The sequence below is a fragment of the Vicugna pacos genome, chromosome 24 (assembly GCF_048564905.1).
Source record: "Vicugna pacos chromosome 24, VicPac4, whole genome shotgun sequence".
Taxonomy (NCBI): Eukaryota; Metazoa; Chordata; class Mammalia; order Artiodactyla; family Camelidae; genus Vicugna; species Vicugna pacos.
In genome coordinates this window covers 14,646,432-14,665,584 of record NC_133010.1, presented here as the reverse complement: position 1 = coordinate 14,665,584, position 19,153 = coordinate 14,646,432, and the positions used below count along the sequence as shown (strand labels likewise).

The following is a 19,153-nucleotide window of genomic DNA, read 5'->3' as shown; positions in this document are numbered from 1 at the left end:
TGCTATATTATAATCCAATTGTTATAAAAAATATATTCATAAATATCAGGAAAGATCTATGAACAAAGAATTACTAATGGTGAGGGGCTGATAGAGGGACTAACTCTCCTGCCAAATACAATTGTAAACAAAAGACGAGAAATATCTGCCGAAGACACTTGTGAATCAAAATAATGAAGAACCAAACCTTACAAGTAAAGAGAAAGTCCCAGCAAGAAGCTTAAAAAAAAAAAAGCCTAAAAGTAAAGTATTTAAAAGCTGGGAGCGATAATCCATCCAGTAATTTATCTATTTGTTAGGACAAAGAACAAAGCTCTTTAGAGAAAGATAAAAAAAATCCAGGGTCCCCACAATATATCATTCACAATGTCCATTATACAACTGAAAACCTACTAGGCATGCAAAGAAACAGAAAGCATATGACCTGGGGTCAACAGAAAAATCCATCAATACGCTGTGGTACCTAGACTACCTGGATGTTGAAATTAGCTATTAGATGGAGAAAGAGCTACAGTAAGTATGTTAGAGAATCTGCAGGAAGTAATACGCATATTGGGTGATGCAGAATTTCAAAAGAGATATGAAAGTTTAAAAGAGAAAGGGCATCCTAAAACAAAACAGTAATCAATATTAGAAAAAATATGTATTGTATGGGATAAACACAAGAGAAGAAAAATTTAACTTAAAGAGAAATCAGTAAAAATAAATCAGTAAAAAGCATTCAAACTGAACTGAACATTGCTCTTAGTATAATGACAAAACGATGCTTAACAACTTCCCTTTCCTTCCCTCTACTCAGTCTCTAGCCATTCAATCACCATCCAGTTCCTAAAGCTACCTTGCTGTACCTCAGCTGTGACTCTTTCTCTCTTGCTGTTCCTCCCAACTGAAGAACCATCTTATTATTTTTCCACATCATCTTTGGATATTTGCCATGTATTTATCCCTTAGACTTCCATCCAGTAAAATTTCTCATGAAAAACCTCGCATACACCCAGTCTTCAGTTTTCAGTCTAACCCAAACCTTCAGTCTGGATTCGGATCCACTCCATGTTCTGTATCTTGCTGACTTCCTGCTCTCAGGGCTCCTGACTCACTAGGTCATTCTGTGCAATTATGGGAAAAAAACAATCTTACAATTTAGTTGATGTTGAGTACAAGGCTAATATTCAAATATTTGCCTTTCTTGATATTTTTTCTAGCATAGCCCTTGAACAGAAGCTACTTTATATTGTGTTCACTTTAAAAAGTGCTGTAGCATTTCAAAACTGAAGGGAAAAAACAAACAAACCACTAGCTCTGCTACTCAGAGCATCAAGCGTGCGTAGGGCCCCAGTTAAAACACACACACTCACAGTAACTTCTGTACCCTCGCAGTGGTTGTCCAGATAAAAAATCTTTATGGGGATTAGTACTGACTTTGTGCACTGTTGACACTGGATAACCTTCCGTACCGTCCCCCCTCCTCGCCCACCCTGTCTTTACTGCCCCCACCTCTCTGCCCTTCTCCTGTGTCCTGGTTTGCTTACTGAGCAGTATACCATATGTCATGGGCTAGAAAAGTTCTTTTCTCTTTTTCTTTTTTTTTTTTTTTTGTACAGTTTATCTTTTGTGCTTATCCCAATCCTTTGTCTCCAAATATAAGGCTGCCCTCTAATTTGGGGTTGCCTTTTTATATTTTCCATTAGAGAATAAACCCCAGGAAGGTGTGTATACTAATTTGTGTCATCACAGCTTTTCTCACCACGGTGCTCGCAGGCCAATATCTCCCATAAAAACAGTGATTTTTATATACTTCCTTTGAATCCTGAGATTTTGTGATGGAAAATTAGGGCAAGCGATAATAAGGAGCACACATAATGGAAGCTTATGTAGTGATTTGTAGTGCAAAATAGAAAGTTTGTGTTTGGTGAGAGAACTGAGAATGGTGCTTTGAGGAGAAGTTGAGGGGAGAGAACGCACATATGTAAATTGGGACAGGGAGAAGTTTTGTTTGGCAGTAGAGAGATTTGGAGGAAGAAGATGCCATTTATAGAGGGGATAAGTGAGCAGGCAGAAGTAAAGACAGTATAAGATTTTAAAGTATCTCCCATCCTTGGATTAGTATTGTGGAAAGACCGCTACATGGATGCTTTTTGGTGGAATCAGCATTCCTTGCCACTGGATCAAATCAGTTCCGATTTTAACTCCCACCTTATCTCGAAAAAACTATTTTCATAGAATTTTTCCAAAGACACCGATAACTTGTGTTAATGTCAATGCCTTTAACTTTGGTTGGGCCCTCTTTTGGAATGAATTTATATACTTTGTATGAAAACTGAGAAATACGCACTCAGCATAAAACTGCAATTGGAGAAATTGTGTGTTGTGTAGCCAATTCTCCTCTCAAGGAGGTCTCAGGACTTGGGTCTGTATTCGGTGGGTATTTAAACTTTAATTGATGATTATATGCATTTCACTTGAATTTTTACAGTCTTACCCCTATTCACACTAAAAGACATTAAAGTTAATCTTTTCAAAGTCCCTGGTCTCAACTGTTTTATCATACCTTTTAATTTTTAAGAAGATTAAAATAACAAGAGCACCTTTGAAATTCCTGTGTCTGGTTTGGCAGCTGGGTAAATGGTTCTCCGGAGTGACATTCTTTCTTATTGATGCAATTGCTTCTGTCATCTGAGCACCTTTAGGTATCTGGCTTCAAATGACGGTGTCTGTGATTTCTATAGAAAGCTCAGAAGATATCCCTGTGGAGAAGAAAACAGTGGGTGGAGAAGCATAAAGTTAGTTCTCTTTTAAATTGTCATTTACTTCCCAGATAATCGTATGTCATGATCTTAATAAGCGCGGGATGCCTTGGAGAGCGTGTTTTACCTGGTTTCCCTCCAAATCAGAAAGACCATCTGAAACTGACTCAAGATATAATTATATCAGGATAAAAATAATCTCATTACACATATTTCCTATTTATATCTTCTTTGATTTCTGTTTTGTTAACATTCGTGCTATTTTAAAATAATCAAATATGCCGTAAGATAATATTATGTTGCATCCAAAGCAACAACTTTCAAAGATGTTAGTATAAAGATGTTACTTACACTCCAAATTTTATTTTCTCATATTTTATAAATATAAGTAAGTAAAACACACTTCTTGATTCAAGTCATTAGTATATAGTAAAATATTTAGCACTTTAGCTTTTAGGCAAATGGTCTAATAACAAAAATTGGTTCATTTATTTTCTTTTCTCTCCAGTATTAACCTTCAGTGGGAGCTTTGCATGCATTTTAATTTATCTTAAATTTATGCAAAAATAGATTAGCATTTCCTAGCAATCATTTGTTTTGCATTATTGCTTTCAGCCATTTTTTAAACCACCTGCTGTATTTGCCTTATGCTCAAAGTATGCTGTTGACAGTTACTAATAATGCAGATTAAATTTGCTTATGATGACAGGCAAAACACTAAGTAAAAACAAAACAATATAATCCTGCATTTGTTTTCTCTGTTTAAGTGGTTGCTTAAACACATTAGATTTGCAAGAGCATTAATTTATTACCATTTGGCAAGTCTTACTGAACTGAGATACAGACAGTATGTGAAAGTGAATATAATTACACAATTTTTCAAGTACTGGTCTGTTTTATAAAGTTAAAATTATGTACGCAGTAGAAAACAAATAACTTTAGGTTGTTTTTTTTTAATATTTCCAGAAGTCATTAGAACTTGCCATTAAGATATAATATCATTAGTAAATGGAAACATCTAAGCATCTTTTCTGAAGGCAAAAGTTGTCAAGGCAGTCAGAGATTTTCCATTTTGCATGTATTTCTACTTTGTTCTTCTTGGTGTACAGCTAAAAAGAGCAGAACAAAACAAATACTTTTAAAACTTAAAAGATGGTGATTAAGACCTGACACAAGGGACATTTGTTATGCTTTATAGGCCTGTGTTTGGAGAGCAGCAAAAATGATGGATGCGGTAGATAATTGTCCCTGAGACCCACGTATTTGGACCTGAAGAATTAGCCCTGCTTTCACAAACCTTCACTGTGAATTGTGGCCATCTCTGATGTTTCCGTTTATTTAACAAGAAAAATATATGGACACTCATGATCCCATAGTCCTTGCCGCATGATTGCTTCTTGGATGCTTTTAACTCAGGGATTAATTCTTGGAATTTATTGAGGCGAAAGCAATATAAGCAAATTAGATTCAATTTATCCTTGTAAATAATGTAGAAATTATAAATTATTATGCAGCGTGTTCATCTATAAATGTCAAAAATAGATTTTTCATTTTATATTTAACACATTGAATTAATTTTTGCCCATCTATGTTGCCCTGATATATGTCTTACAGATTTTTGTTTTAAGGCTATGCATAAACAGACGTAAGAAAGCTCTGGAGCAGCCAATTCAGTGTTCAGGTAGTCCAACCAAGAGCAGGAAGGTTAAAAGTTGTATTCAATATAATGGTTTCTAACATTTGAGCGATATGTACCAGACATAGTGTTAATAGTTTTTATTCAGAATGTATTTAATTCTTAGAGGTGTATAAGGTAGATGACACTATTCCCATTTCACAGATACAGAAACCAATGCACAAAGATACTTTGCAAGAGGCATATGTGTTGAATTGGAACTAGAAGTCAACTGCAATCAAATGATTTCAAAGCCTGTGCTTAACCAACCCACTGGACTACCTTTGTTACTCCCAGTGGGAACAGGAAGAATTGGGAATATTTCCTAAGACTTTGATAGGGCCCCTATCATGATATAGTATCATGGTATAGAATGATAGTAGCCATTCATTGGTCTAAACCTTTTCCTTTTTTAATATGTCAAATAAGGAGAAGCAGCAGAATCTGCAAGCAGAGAAGCTGTATTCCTGTGCTAGAGCCAAACTTTAAAAGAAGCATTTGGTTGTTAGCTCTGTAATACTTAACTTTTCTGAGCCTCAATTGCCTTATCTGTTCATAGGGCAAATAATATCTATCCACAAATTTCTCAGCAGTGAAACTAAGAGCCAGATGTCAATGGAATATTTTTAAGGTGTTAGGAGAGAGTAGTTCTAAATATAAAGTATTAAAGTAAAAGATGACAATATTCTATTATCATAATAGAAAATAAAAGTAGACTATGAAAACCAACTGAACTTCTAATGAAGAATGAAGCTAAAATAAAGTTCTTGTTGTGACCCACAATAACGCATAGACTTCACCACTAACAGATCCTTGTTGAAGAAACTGTGGAGAAGACAATTCAGAAAAAAGGAAATGAAAGGCATAAGGAAGGAATGGCATGCAAGTTGGAATGGAGCACAAGAATTTTAAACCTGGGGGCAAATCTAAACAGCATGGACTAGATGCGGTCTGGCCCCATCGCTGAGCTTAAGATCTAGCAAGGAGGTAAACTATAAACAATTTAATTCAATTCTCTTAGGTAGAAAAATTGCTGTGGAGTAGATAGACTGATATAAGTGGCGTTCCTTTTTCTAAATGTTAATGAGATCATGTAATCTAATATATGATCCATGTGCGTAATTTAAAGGCCATTGAAACATTTAATGCTGAAATGGGAGCTCTTGCATCACCAGCCTCAGCTCCTATCACTAGCCGTCACCTCCCCTCCTTCCATAGTTTGTTTTCACTTGAGTTTCTCAAATGTACCACACTGTTGCTTTCAGTCTTTACACGTATGTCTGAGGGGAACCCACACTGTCACTTACTTAATTTATCCACCTCCTTCAGATTTGCTCTGGGATCACCTCCTCCTCGAAGCCTTTCCTGCTTTAGCCCCTCCTGCCCTAACCTGTCTCCAACTTTATGAAGTTAGACACCTTTCTTTGGTGCCTTCAGAGTATGCTCTATATAATTCCTTCCTAAATTTTCACAAATTATATTAAACATCATTGTTCATGTGTTAGTATTCCCCGCTAGGTGGTAAATCATTTTAGGGGAGATAATATAGTAATAGTTGTTTTCAGTTGTCACTCTTGGCCCCACTTTAGGCGAAAATGTCCTACACAATTGCCCCAAATATAAGGCAAAATATCATTAGTGCTGCAGATAGAAACAAAAATGCTGAAGTTACCCAGATGGTGTGTCTTGCTACATATCGATAACAACCCAATTACACAGCAATACTTAACCAATAATTTAGTAAGTTGAAGCACGAACTGCAACAGCAGCAACGTGTAAACATTGCTGAAAGATCTGATAAAGTTCCAACAAGTTTCTAAAGATCTGTCTGCTGACAAAGTCCGTAGGATTTAGTTTTAATTTTAATTTTTGATTTTGGAGTAATTTCAAATTTACAGAAAAGTTCTAAGTGTAGTAAGAATTACCCCCTTTTCTCCTTCACCTAGATGCCCTAATTGTTAGCATTTTGCCACATTTTTTTCCTCTATTTATCTTTATTATTTTTACTAGTCCTATTATTGTTGCTGAACTATTTGAGAATAACCAAAATATGTTATCTCAAGAATAAGGACATTCACTTATATACCCTCAGTATGATTATCAAATACATGAAATTTAAAATAAAAACATTTTATTGCCCAATGAATAGTCCATATTAAATTTTGCTGATTGTCCAATAATTACCTCTATGTGTTTTCTTTTTCAAACCAAAATCCAAATGAAAAACACCCACTGCGTTGAGCTGTCATCCCCTCAGTCTCCTTTAATCTGGAAACTGTCTTCCATGACATTTCTGTTTTTGAAGATACAGACTCCTTCTTTTGTAGACTGGACTTGTGTGATGTTTGTTCGTGATTACATTCAGGTTATGCCTTTTTGGCAAAGCCACAGCATGAGTGGTGTTATGTTCTTAGAGTATCACATTATGAGACACATCATGACAGTTTGTCCTCAGTACTGCTGATGTTACCTTTGCACTTGCGGAGTTGGGATCTGCCACATTTCTCAATCAGAAAGTTACCACCTTCTGTTTGCATCCTGGGAGAAAATGACTTAAGGTGTACTAACTATTTTATTCTTCACCAAATACTCACCCAGTATTTTTAGCATGTATTGATGATTCCCATCTATATTAATGACAGCTATAATATTTTCAAAAGATGTTTTTACCACTATTTGATTCTTTTTATGGTTAGTAATTTATAAGCCGCTGCAAGAAAGTTTTTCCACTGTTCTTATTTTTTGGCTAATTCATTTGTTTATGCACTTTATTTATGAGTTTGAGCTCATGGATTCTTATTTTCCCCTTGGGTTTTCATTACTGTCAGTATTTATTTTGGCGCTTAACTTGTCTCAGATTTGACAAGTGGAAGACGCTCCTTCAGATGGGCTTTACGGCCTTATGTCATGCTTTCATTTTTTTTTTCTTAATTCTGTACTTTCTGACACCCCAAGAAATTGCAGTCACTTTTATGCTCTTTACCCCAACCTTAGGATCAGACATTCCTCCCTGGAGCCATCAGAACTTTTATTGAGGACCGCTATTTGCACACCAAGGTCTGCATGGTAAGTGTGCTCATGTATGTGTAAGTTCTACACACAGACATGTAAATCATAACTTCTTACTAATAACTCTATTTTTCAATTCCTTTCTACTGAATATTTCATGCCTTCCCGCATGCCACATCAACATGTTCATTCTACACTGAAAACTCTGGCTCCCAACATGAATGCATTTCTTCATTTGCTCAGTCCTATAAAACACTTAGTGTAGTTTCAGAACTATTACACCCATATTGCTATGAATAGCAAACTTACTAATTAGTGTTCAGTATTTTTGAAGTTTTTTTTCACCTTTAGACTGAGGGAATATAGTTCAAGTGCTGTGTTCAAAATTACTTATTTATTTTTTCTTCTATATGATGTTCATCGGAAATAGATTCAGGGTTTTTGGCTATTTATATTCAATTTTACTTTTTTCCTCCATTTTTGTTGATTTTGTTTCATTTATGAATACGCACATTGACAAGTTCCAAAATCAAAACTATACAAAAGGCACATGCAAAGACATCTCATTCATTCCCCACTCCTTTCTCCTTATTTACATATTAGCCTCTGTTGGTAACCAGTCTCATGAGTTTCTTATGACATTTTGTATGGTCAGGCCACCCAGGATGACCGTTCTCTTGCTCTCTGTACATCTGCTGCTCAACCAATGCCTGCTTCACTTACAGCTACTCGCGTGACTAACCTTCCTGTATACTCGCCCCCGCTTTAGATCGGAACATCTCCACCATGAGAGTTTATCAAAGGGGCAGTGAGGGGCATGCCCCTCTGCCAGTTTCCCTGGTAACTGATGAGTCAACCTGACATCAACTGCCCTTATAACTAGTAACCTCCCTCCCCCTCCTCTCTCCACCCCCCAGGGAAGACTGCTGCCAAGTCCTGCCTGCGCTTCTGCACACAGTGGGGTGTCTCAGGGTGGGGTGTAGGTCCAGGACCTTGCTTCAGATCCCTCTATCCATTAAACCATTTGGTGTCTCTGTTTCTGAATCCAGGCTCTTTCTTCAGTCTTGAGACTGAGCAAGAAAGGACAAGGCTTGCAGGCCTGTAGGCTGCAGCCTGACACCTTTCTGTGTTTCATTTGCAAAAATGAAGAATCTATATGTATAAACAAGCATACATACATATGTATTTCTTCTTCTGACATAAAAAATCTTACTACATTTTTTAAACTTAGCAATATATCCCCCAAATCAGAAATAATCAATACTTCAAACACATAACTCTCTTTTTGTACAGCTTCTTAATATGCCAATGTCCTCTGTATGGGATTCAGTTTATTTTAAATGGTTTGCAGTTAAAAATAATGCCAAAATAGGTGAACTTGTGCATATGTATTTTGGTGTTATGGATGACGTATCTTCATGAGAAAACTCTTAGAAGTGAGTTTGTCAGTTACACATATATACTTTTCTTAGATGTTTCCAAATTCCTCTCCAAAGGTGTTGAACCACTTTATATTCCTACAAGTCATGTAACAGTCCATTGATCCACATATACTGTGTTTCCTACCTGGCAAGTGAGAGATGGTATACCAGTATAATTTAAATTTGCATGTATGTTATTATGAGTGTTTTTGGAATCATCTGTGATTGTTGTCTTTTTTTATAGCTTACGTTCAATGTGTCAACAAATCGTTTTAGATCTGTCTTCAAATTTATTCCAAATCTTATTTCTTACCACCTCTGCTGCTAAAATCTTGAATCCAAAATGCCATAATTTCTCAGTTTGTTGCACTTGCCTCCTAATAGAATTCCTGCTCCTACCTTTTCAACACAAGGCAGTCAAATGATCCTTCTCAATTTTAGCAGATTATGTAATGCTGGTGGTCCCTCATTTCACACAAAATAAGGGCCAATAGTTTTCCAGTGACCCCAAGGCTCTAAAATAATCTCCAACCTCATTTCCGCTACTCATCCCCCCTGCTCCACACTGCTTTTCTTGTGGTTCCAGAGAGCACCAGGCCTGCTCTCTTCAGGGCCCCGCACTGAGGTTTTCTCCGTCTGGCATACTCTCCTCTCAGACAGTAACGTGGCTGATTGCTCACCAGTTGTCTTCGTTCTCACGTCCTTGTCCTGGTGAGGCTTGATCGCCCTATTTCAATGACCTCCCACACTCCTAGTTTCCCTCGTGTATCATCTGTCTCCTCCCCTCTTAGGGAAAGGAAAGCCTAGGAGGGCAGGGAGTGCCTGTTTCCACCAAGTGCTGGTTGAATAAATAAACAAGATAGAGTAAATATATTACTTGGATTGTGGCTCTTGTGTTATTTATTTGTTCTTTTAATGCAATGACCAGGGTAGTACTAGGATTATAGATGACATTCACTAATTATGAAAAGACAGAAGAGAAACATTATTTGAAGACGTTTTCCACATTATTAATATTTACACACAAACTTAAATACTAACTGAATGCCCACTCCTTTCTATTAAAAACCAGATCCTTATGGCTAACACTGATGAAAATGCCATTTTTATATTAAGTATAAAGTTATATATCTATATTTACCATTTATTTTGCAGTTCATCTCATTGTTATATGCTGTATTTTGAATCACACTGAATTGATAGGGTTAAGCATATTTTTGTGTATGGTTTTTGTATTTTTTAAATCTGGGGTATTTTCTACCACCACCAACCAGTTCTTTCATTCTCCAAACACCAACTGGATGTCTATCCATCCAGTTCAGTTCTCTCACTAACCATCTGGAGTTAGCATGGACCCCACAGTCCCACGAGGCTTCCTCCTATCCTTCAGATGTCAGTTGCAAGTCTGGACCACCAGCTGTAAATGAGGGTTCCCACTCCCTGAGCCTCAGATTTGATAATTTGCTAAAACAGCTCACAAAACTCAGAAAACCATTTAGTTATATTTACCAATTTATTATTAAAAATATTTAAAAGGGAAACAGATAAATAGCCAGATGAAGAGGTACACAGAGTGACATCCGCCAAAATTCCAAGCACAGGAGCTTCTGTCCCTGTGGATTTGGGGTATGCCTCTGTCCTGGCAGGTGGTCATGTTCACCAAACAGCAAGCTCATCAAATTTCCCTGTTCAAAAATTCTGATAGAGCTTAATCTCTCGCCTCCATTCCCTCTGCAGAAGTCAGGGTGGGGCTGAAAGCGCCAACCCTAGGAACACCTGATTTTTCTGATGACCAGACATACCCTGAGGCCCCACCATAAGTAGCAAAGTGCAGGTATGTACAAAAGGAGCTCATTACGCATAACAAAAGACACTCCTATCACTTAGGGTTTTTAGAAGCTCTGTACCTGGAACCTGAGAAAAGACCAAAATATGTATTATACTACCTGTTAGACTACCAGGGTTCAACCCCCCCAAATATTCTATTTTTCAATAGATTTGCAACAGATAATTTTTGGAGGCAGAGAACATCAACACCTTATCACACAGGTGAAAACTCCCCCCATTAGTAACATTTTCCCCCAAATATTTAGCCAGTAATAACATTATTTATTGGATAAATCCTCCTGTTACTGAGCCTTTTGAGTTGAGCCGCAACAAGGGTCCTCCTGTCAGTTCAGAAGTAAAGGAGAAGTTTTACTCTTTGATCTCAGAGTGGAGGGCGGAGAGACCCCACTCCAGAGCACAGGCTCGCCCAGAAGGGCTGTGGGCGGGGCTGCTTCATAGGGCTCTGCTTGACGGGAAGGGAGAAGGGGCGGGGCTCCCTTGGGTGGGCGGGGCTGCGAGGCTCGCTGCTTCCCTGCGCAGCGCCGGGCGCCGCCTCTCTGCGCACGGCCCCTGCCGCCATCTTGGCTGTCGGCGTCGGCGTCGGCGTCGGCGTCGGCGCCGCGGGTCCACAGGAGGGGCCCTGAAGTGCCGCTTTCCCGAGGTGCGTTGTTTGAGGCTTCTGCCCGCCGCGTCCTGTGAGCAGGTGAAACTAGCCTGGGCACACAGGGGGAAAAAAAGGTTAGTCTATTTTATTACCCACATCCTATTTTCCAAGAATTGTTAATGGGCTTTGCCAGTGAAACTCCATATTTATTTCAGCTGTTTTATAGCGTTCTATTATTGGATTTTACATTCTGTTCGCTTAACAGGTTTGTCATTTTTTAAGAGAGACCACCTCTCTTTTAATTGCTGTCGTCTTAGACTATACATTGGTATCTGGTCACTCAGGCTTTTGACATATCTGTTCAAAAATTTGGGCTACTTTCATAAATCGACACTTTCAAATGGACTTTTTTATCCCCTTAATTCCAATAAGAACATTTAGAATTTTGATTATAAACGCTTTAAATAACTCTGGGAGGAACTGACAGCTTTACAGTGCTGAACCTTCCTATCTATGAACAAAGTTTAAGTCCTCTTATCATAAAGTACTGTTTGTTACCTTATGTCTTCCTGAGAAGTTGTTTTTTTTTTCTCATTTAATGGCTCTGAAGCATTTCCTAAATTTCTCCTGTTTGTTCTGTACTCTCTGCTCACGTACTTGATTCTGAAGACACATCCTTCTCACCTTCCATCCAGTTAGAGAAATAGCTGTTAGCTCAAAAAAGTCATGGACTGTTGTGTCGCCATTGCCCAGTCTTGTGCTTTTTTCTACCAAATGTTATGAATAAATGGCTACGTGATAATGAAACAGGTTGGAAAGCCCGTCATTCAAATTATACTCTCAGTGTGACAGGTAAAGCTATATAGCACATCCAGTCAACGGAAAAGGCAGGCCTTTCCTTCTTCACCCTTTAAGGAAAGGATTGAATTTAGCTAATTTAATTTATCTCTTGATAAGAGTTACTAATACTGGTCAAAGTAACGAATATGTAATGTATTGATTGCTTTCTTAATTTTATTTTCTGTTTGCTACCGAGTTGAGCATGTTTTCATAGGTTAATAGGCCACTTGGATTTACTCACCTGTGATTTGCTTTTTATTCTTTCTGCCAATATTTTATAAGGTTTTTTGATTTCTTATTATTAATTTATAGGATTTTTTTCTTGAAATCTTTTTTTTTTAATCCTGTAATGTAACTGTGTTCATTTATTTTGCTGCTTATCTTTTAACTTTACACTGTCTTAGGATATATCTGGTGTACCAGACTAATTTTGATCTACTCAAATGTATTTGTTTGTTTAATCCTTTGCCTTAGTGATTTATGCTTTTATTCTATTATGTAAGAAATGTTTTTATATTAAAGTCATAAAAATATTTCTGCATTTTCTTCTGAGTTTCGTGTAGTTTGGCCCCATATTCCAGGTTTTTAATTAATTTTAAGTTTTTATTTATTATAATGTGTAGTTGGGAACCATTTATATATATAAATATATATTTCTTTGCAGATAAGCAGTTAAAATCTGACAAATAATTCAGTTAATAGTTAAAGCCCATTTCCCAGAGATTTGTCCAAAACCTTTTATTTTTGAATATTGTATCCATAAGATAGGCATCTGTTTCAGGGCTCTCTGGTCTATATATTCATTTATTTGTCTCTTTCTACATCCATATCAGACTGGCTTTGCAATACTTGTTGACATTTGTATCATTAATTTTATGCCTGAAATGTTCGTTAGTAGATTATTTATTTTTCAGGTTTTTAGTTTGTTTTTCTTTGCAATTTGGGGAATTTTACTCCAATTTTTAAAAACTTACCTATCAACCTGAAAAAAAAAATCCTACTAGAATTTGATAAGAATTGTATTGAATTTATAGATTATGTGATGGGATATTTTTAGGACATTAATTCTTCACAGTCATGAATAAATACTAATAACTCTCAGTATTCATAAATTGAAAGACTTGGTATTAAAATATGTTAGCTCTCATAGGATTAATCTATAAATTCACAGTGATGTCTATCAAATAACCAGATTTGCAGGAGTGGGAGAGGGAATTCTTTAAAGTGATTCTGAAATGTATGTGTGACTATAAAAAGATCAAGGAAAGCAAAGGCAGATTTTTCAAAGGAGATCAAAGTTAGAGGATAGACTTTATCAGATAAAAAGATGTATTATAACACTGAATTCATTAAGACAGTGCAGTTTTAGTGTAGGGAATATCAAAAAGACCAGGGCAGTAGAACAGAGACAGTCTCCTAATTTATGATAAAGAACACACTGAAGTAAATCTACTTCTATATGGATATATACCCCTAAAATATTTGTGCATATATTTACCAAAATTCATGGGGAAGACTCTTCACAGAACTATTCATAAAAATCACCCCAAATTCCATCCATGGATAAATTGTAATATATTCAGATAAAGGAATATATATTAATGAGGATAAGTAAACAACAACTGTCATCAGTAACATGGGTCACTGTCAAAAGCAGTACTCAGTAAAAGAAGTTACTAAAAAAGAGTACACGTTGCATGATTCTGTGAAGTTGAAGAACAGAGAAAATGCATCCATGATGTTTGGAATCTGAAGAGTGGTTATCCTTGTGATGGAGAATTTAGACACTGGAATGAGACATGAGAGGTGCGTCTTAATTGCTAGAAATGCTTGTTTTAGGTGCTTTTTACATAGGTGTGTTCACTTTGTGAATGTTCTTTTGCCGTCTTTTTCGATCTTTGCATTTTTTTCAATGTGTGTTTTTAATCAGAGTCTAGTCAGGAGACAGTTCATCAATTAATTTAACAAGAATACTTTACTATTACAAATTGTTTACTTATTAATGACCTAAAAATGCAAGAAAAGAAGAATCCCTCCACAGAATCACAGCAATGGCAACTAGAAGGAGCACTCTCCCCTTCTATGACTAAAACACAAAGGGAAGGCATTGGCAGTTTTAAGTCACGGAGGATTGAAGGAACGATCTCAAGTTACAAAAACTCAAGACCTTTGGGAAGAAAGTATTGCTCAGCTCTTGCTGATATTTCTGTACTTGAAGCCAAGGCCTGTGGAACCATGATCTAAACACTAGAGCTGGAAATGCCCCATGGTTGGTGGTGGTGTCTCTAACCAGCACCAGTAGAATTGCTGTGTGCAGAAATGGACAGGAATAGAACACACAGGGAAGCAAACAGGAAGGAGCATGTCTCTTCCTCCTTCAGATCTGCAGTCTCCTGCTAGCACTCCTATCGGCAGAGCTACCCGGGAACAGGCAAAGCAAAAGCGGAGTTTGCATCTCTGCCACAGCATCATGAGTTTAATGAGTTTAAAGTAAAGAGGCAATAGCTTGACAACTGCCAAAATGTAATACTTCAACAAAAATCATTCTCCTTCCAAAAAGGAAAAAAAAAGACGTTGTACAAGAATTGGAACAAATAATGAGAGATTTTTTTATGTCTATAATATCTAATTGAGACACAAAGCTCAGAAGCCATTAAATAAAGAGCTTATAGTCATACATTAGTAAGTTATAAATGCAATAATCAATATAAGCAATTAAAATTTAAGTGATTAACTGGAAAAAAAAGCCACTCATTTTCCAAAAACCTTACTTTAATCCTAAAATGTAAATATTAAAAAGACCAATGATCCAATAGGGAAATGTGGGTAAATGTGTGTAAATTATTTGAATTTGCATTTCAACAAAAAGGAAATGTATATTTCTTTTAAACATATGCACAATGCCAAACTCATTTAAAATTAAAGGTAAATAAATATATGAAATTTAAAATTATACTAAAATTTTATCAGATTTTTAAAAGTTTGACAAAATACTGTGTTGATAACTATATGGAGACATAGCAATAATATATTCCTGGTGGGAGCATAATTGCAATCTTTCTAAAAATAGCAAATTTTCAAGTTGTTTGACTAACATTTCCTCTTCCGGGAACTGATCTGTAGAGATGATGAAATACGTGCAATAGATAAAAGTGACTCATATTTAAAAGTAATTCATCTTGTCAAAAAAAGAATAAAAATATATTTATAACTGTTAAGGAAAAAATCACTATTGCTAATAAAAAGTTATGCAAAAACAGCATGTATATTATTATGCAATTTTTATTTTTAAAAAGAAAATTCATTTATTAATTTACCTGTATTTGTATAGAATATCCCTTAAATTATATTCAAAGAAACCTGATGATAGTCGTTGCTTTGGGGAGGCAAGGGTAAGTGTTTGGGTTACAGACAGAGTGGGAGACACTTCACTGTATACCTTTACAATATATTCGAAAAAATAAATGAAAATATTTTACATTGATAATATCCATAGATTGACAGTACTTTCAGTTTCCTCACAGGTCACTCAATTGATTAGAGTCATTTTCATTAATTTCTCCCATCCATGCTTTATTCAGAGTCAGGAGAGTAAAAAAATATGGAAAGTAGAATGATATTATTCTTCAGAAACAAATATTAATGTCAAGTCATTTTTCTGCGAAGTGTTGATTCATGTCATTGCACTGATTTGAAATAGTTTAATACTTCTCCATGAATAGATACTACGTATTTATGTTAATGGTAAATATTTATTAGGTTTCCAGTATCTGAATGTATTATTAGTTTTGGTGCATTACATGCTATTGACATTGGTTCCACACTTTTATTTTTACTTGAAGATTTAATTTCAAGTATTGACATTCTTATGTATGTGAATAATAATAATAATGATAATAGATAGAACAGTAGTAATTTGAAGCTCTGAGAGATTTGTTGAGCTCGTAAAGGAGTGTTATATTTTTCAAGCCAGTTAGGTTTAGCACAATTAATATTCCAATCTATAAACCATCCTTTTATTTTCCTAATGGCAAATAGAATTGTTATAATTAAGTTAATGATCAGATTTGTAGCTACTTCAGCCATCTGTGAATGAGCCACAAACACAGAAATGAGCCCCTAGTAGAGATTTATCTCATTTTGCTTCATATGGGAGCCTCACATCAACTACTGCTTTCAAAGACTTATGCATAACAATAGTTAAAATGGTATCAGCCCTTAAGTCCTTATCAAATTACAAACAGTGCACTGCATACTTTATAAACAAAGAGCACTGTCCACTAAATGACTTTGGGAGCACTTGCTGGATCGCCTGGAGAAGAGCTGGTTGGAAAAATGGGGCTTTCCTTTTCAGGAGCAAAGGCTACGTTTGACCTCAACTCTGAGGGAGAAAGATACCAGTTCTTCAGTCTCCAGGGGCTGCAGCCAGCTCTCCTAATCTTCCCTGAACAGTTTCCAAGATTTTTGTTGTTATAGCTGTCTGTTTGCCACCAAGTCCCACAGGTCCACTCCCATGCACTCCCATTATAAACAAAACAAAACAAAACAAAACAACAGAGGAGAGGCTTTTCTCTGCTGGAGTCATTCTCCAGAATTCTAGACTCACTGTGTGGCCAGCCATGCCCTAGACCATGCACATCTTTCCAAAGGATACCAAGGGAAGGTGTTCTCTTCTATGAATCCCTCCTTCAAATGCTGGTATTTCCTTAGAACCTCTTCCTTGACACATTATCTCTTGTAATCATCATAGAGAATTACATTATATATAATAGTCACCATCATTCTTATGTACAAATGAAAAAAGTCTTACAAGAAATATATTATTCAAGATCACACATCCAACTACTTATGGTTCATATTTGAACGGAGTTTTGTCAGAACCTTAATCCTTAAGTAACTTGCATGACTGTTTATGTCATTTCATTGTTGTCATTTGCCTTTTATAAATTGTCAGTTGGTCAGTATTGAACCAGGTGATAAGGTGATGCTACGGTACCTAACAAAAATAAACATTGTAAAACGTTTGGAAACATTGGAAATATATATCCCAAGCTTTATTTCATGGCAGCTCTTCTAAATATTCTTGTTTAAGCATCATAAACTTTTCATGGAATATATAAAAAAGCTATTGCCGGCTTTTCCACAGGTCTGGAATATTACCAGAATCCTTTAGTAAGCTAATTTTGCTTTTCTCTGTGGAATGTCTTGACATGTTTACCTTCTTCATTTTGGGTAGTTAGTAAATTGTCCCCCTAGAATCATGGATTATTATGGCTTTCCTACATTTGACCTCAAGATACTCTCCAGATTATGACATCCAGTATTATACTCCAAAACAAAGATGAAATTTTCCTTGTCATCTACAAAAAACAGTTTCCGTATGTAATTCTCATCTGTTCAGCCCTCATTCTCTCATCCCTCGAAACGCCACTCATCCTTGGCAGAATAGGATTCAGAGTAATTCTTGATTTATAGATCAATGAAATAAGATTGTTTAATCATGGAAAAGCAGAGAGTCATAAAATAGTCCAAATTTTGTATATATATAATGTGTTCCCTTTTATTAAGTATCACAATATCCTATCTCACACAGTTATATTGAACAAATTAAGAAACACTGTTTTACTCTTGGGAAATCTCATACTAATTACTAAAAGATCAGTGGTTGCCGGGAGTTGGGGGTGAGGAGTAGGGATGAAGAGGCAGAGCACAGAGGATTTTGGGGACAGTGAAAATACTCTGTATGATACCATAGCGATGGATATTATACATTCGTTCAAATCCATACATTGCACACCAAGAGCGAACCCTAATGTAAATTACGGACTTTTAGTTTCACCAGTTGTAGTAAGTGTACCACTTTCATCGGGGATGTTGGTAACAGGAGGCTAGGCATGTGTGGCAATTGAGGGTATATAGAAATTCAGTTTTGCTATGAACCTAAAACTGCTCTAAAAAATAAATTCTCAATAAAGAAAAATATATTTAAGAAGTACAAACATTTCTGAGAATGTATCATAAGGAAATAAATTTGTATAGGCCTATGTATTCAAATATCAGTCTATTCTTAGTTTGATCTTAGTCTAAAATCTTTTAGATTATTAAGCAAATTATGATATATTTCCATGAAACACTATCCAGCCTTTAAAAAGAATGATAAAGATGTGTGTATTTGTAAGACATGGAGTAATGTTACTGCCATGTTTTTCTAAATAATTGGTGAGGTAGGCGGTCTATATATATTATATTTCCTTAAGAAACATATATATATAGACAAAACTTGGAAGGTTATACAGCAAGACATGGGATTACAGATTTATTTTGTATTTTAATTTGTGTGCTTAGGAGTCTATTCCATTTCTTCAAAGAACAAATACATTTTGCATAATTAAGTAAATTTTTGAAGAGAACATAAGAAATCACATGTGGCAGGAGTAAATGATTTTTAATTACCTTTGGTAAATGTTAATAATTCGTTTTCATCTTGTACCTGAGGTTCCCAAACTTAATCATTATATTGCGCGTCAGCCAATTTGAATGTCATGATTGAAATCAGAGGCATTTGTCTTGATATTTTATATCTGACACTTTACTGATAAAATGATGTGGGAAATACATTACCTTTTATTATAGGTTATAAGATACCAAACACAAAACCCCTATAATCCTGTTGGATCAATGTCATGTTATTTCTCTGGATATGGAGATGCCTAATTTCCTTCATACGTGGCTATTAATGCTGAAAAGTTCCAGTAGTTAAATTTTATTTCAAAGAGCACTGACAATTATCTAAAGGTATATATGAAATGGTATAATCAAGGTTTATTAAACTGTATATTCAACTGATACCTTGAAACAGCGAATATCTTTTTGTTTTCCTTTAATTATCCTAGAGAAAAAATGAGGGTTTTGAGGCCAGAAACATTTTATTATTTAGAGTGCTGTAACCATCTCTCTCTTTAATATGAGCTCAGAAGCAAAACAGAACAATAACAGTGAAGCAATAAACAGCTGCCACCTCTGCTTTTTCTCT

The 19,153-nt window shown here is 35.8% G+C and overlaps 1 long non-coding RNA gene across 2 annotated transcripts in view; it reads left to right on the top strand.

Annotated features, from left to right (window-relative positions):
- The first annotated feature begins 11,275 nt into the window (after nucleotides 1–11,275).
- LOC116285345 (uncharacterized) overlaps nucleotides 11,276–19,153 on the top strand; it is a 90,956-nt gene continuing 83,078 nt past the window's right edge. For both annotated transcript variants that reach the window (XR_012063732.1, XR_012063733.1), the window contains exon 1: nucleotides 11,276–11,414. This is a non-coding gene — a long non-coding RNA (uncharacterized lncRNA). The remainder of the gene's footprint in view (nucleotides 11,415–19,153) is intronic.